We start from the raw sequence: 2,517 nt of genomic DNA, 5'->3' as shown, positions 1-2,517 counted from the left end.
CCATATCTTTATATTAACTCCTGTGATCACACAACATGAAAACCTGTGAAAACACTTTTTAAATGATCTTCATGAGGATCCATCCTGAAACATTCGTGGTTTCTGAGTGTTTTCACCAACACTAACTTATGATAACGGACCATATTCTGGATCCACCGACTTTAGATCAATAAACACAACGCGACACTTAGAAACCAGGAAGCCGAGGACAAGAAATCCACCGACTCCGAGGACCGATCCCAGCTTTCCTCTGGTATTATCTTCCAGTTTCTCCTCCCAGTCTGTTTGAATCTGAGCAGCTGAAGATGTTTCCAGAGACATTATTATATAAAAGAGAGGAACCAGACCTTTGAGATCCAGCTGGTTTGTTCAGGAAGGTTTAGTTTACAGGTTGGACCTGAAGGAAGCAGAACAATAATAATAATCATAATACGTCTTATTAGTCTTGTATAGCGCTTTTCTAAATACTCAAAGACACTTCACATACAGTAAAATCATTTAATAAGTAAATTTATAATAAAAATAATAAAAGACAAGAATAAAAGTAGGTAGTTAAAACTAAACATGAGATGGAGGGAAGGGAGAGAGAGGGAAGGAGGTTAACAGGTGAAAGCGAGCTTGAAGAGGGAAGAGGGTTTTGAGGACCTGTTTGAAACATGGCAGGGTGTTAGCCTGTGGGATGTGGGTGGGGGGGGGGGGGGGTCCAGAGGAAGGGTGCAGCAACTGAGAAGACCCTGTCACCCCAGGTCCGGAGCTTGGTCCTGGTGGTCTTTAGAGTGTTTACGTCCGCAGACCTGAGGCATCGGGTGTGGGTGTGTCGGGGGAGGAGGTCGGAGAGGTAGGGAGGGGCCGGGCTGTTTATGGCTTTGTAGGTGATGAGTAGTATTTTGAAGTCAATTCTGTATTTGACCGGGAGCCAGTGGAGGTTGTGAAGGACAGGGGTGATGTGGTCTCTGCGGCGGGTGGAGGTGAGCAGGGGGGCAGCAGAGTTCTGGACGTATTGAAGTTTATTGAGGATTCTGTTGGGTGAGCCGTAGAAGATGCTATTGCAGTAGTCGAGTCTGGAAGTTATCAGGACATGGATCAGTGTTTCAGCAGAGGCAAAGGACAGGGAGGGCCGGAGGGGGGCGATGTTCCTGAGGTGGAAGAAGGCAGTTTTTGTGACCTGGTTGACATGAGGTAGGAAGGAGAGGGTGGGGTCGAGGATGATTCTGAGGTTGTGGACCTGGGTGGAGGAGGTGACGATGGAGCCGTCGATGTTGAGCGAGAAGGTCTGGGCGGAGCGGGTGAGGGAGTTTGGGCCGATGATGAGGACTTGAGAAAGTTCTGTTGCATCCATGATTTAATGTCAGCAAGGCAGGAGGAGAGGTAGAGTTGGGTGGTTGAGGTGAAGGTCTTGGAGGAGAGGTAGAGTTGAGTGTCATCGGCGTAGCGGTGGAAACGGAGGCCGTGTTGGCGGAGGATCTGTCCAAGAGGAAGGATGTACAGGATGAAGAGGAGGGGACCAAGCACTGAACCCTGGGGGACACCGTAGGTGACTGGGGCGGTGGAGGATTTGCAGTTGTTTATGGAGATGTATCGGTGTCTGTCAGAGAGAAATGAGGAGAGCCAGGAGAGGGCGGTGCCGGTGATGCCGAGGGAGTGTTGAAGGCGAGCGAGGAGGATGGAACGGTTGATGGTGTCAAAGGTCAAGGAGGATGAGGATGGTGAGGAAGCCAGAGTCAGCAGAGAGAAGTATGTCGTTGGTGGTTTTCAGTAGGGCGGTTTCAGTGCTGTGTTTGGAGCGGAAGCCGGATTGGAAAGGTTCGTAGAGGTTGTTGGAGTCGAGGTGGGATTTGAGCTGAGCAGCGACAGCTCGCTTAAGGATTTTGGACAGAAATGGGAGGTTAGAGATGGGCCGGTAGTTGTTGGGGATGTCAGGGTCAAGACCGGGTTTTTGACAGCAGCGAGCTTGAGGGGGAGGGGGACGAGGCCAGTGGACAAGGAGGAGTTAATTATACTGGTGATGAGTGGGGAGAGTGAAGGGAGGCAGGCCTTGACTAGAAAGGAGGGGAAGGGTCGAGGGCACAGGTTGAGGACTTCATGCTGGTGACTATGGAGGATAGGTCGGTTTCACTGATTTCACTGAACGATGAGAATGAGTGGCTTGGAAGTAGTGGGGGGGGGGTTGAGGGCCAGAGAAGGTGGTGAAGGAGGAGGCAGCCAGCTGGTTGTGTATTGTGACCAAACTGTTCTGGGGGATAAAATCCTGTCAGCAGGTTTCTGTGTTTTCAGTCCAGTAACAGAACAAAACATCAGTGAGGAACAACAAACCCTCAGGTCTGTTCATTCATGTCCTGGAACCTTCCTCCACAAATAAGAAGAAGTGAGTTTATCTACAAAGTGGAAAAACATTTGGATTAAAACACTGAAGTTCATGGAAACAAGTGAGAAAACCTGAGAGGAGAAAACCTGAGAGGACGTCCGTCTAGACCAGAGGTCACAAATAGGCGGACCGCGGTCCGGTTAAAATAGAAA

Source organism: Centroberyx affinis, unplaced genomic scaffold, assembly GCF_046629955.1.
Source record: "Centroberyx affinis isolate AG114_WGS23_722 - 3 ecotype Tasmania unplaced genomic scaffold, CSIRO-AGI_Caff_v1 ptg001401l_1, whole genome shotgun sequence".
In the NCBI taxonomy this organism is placed as follows: domain Eukaryota; kingdom Metazoa; phylum Chordata; class Actinopteri; order Beryciformes; family Berycidae; genus Centroberyx; species Centroberyx affinis.
Note: the sequence above shows the minus strand (reverse complement) of the source record.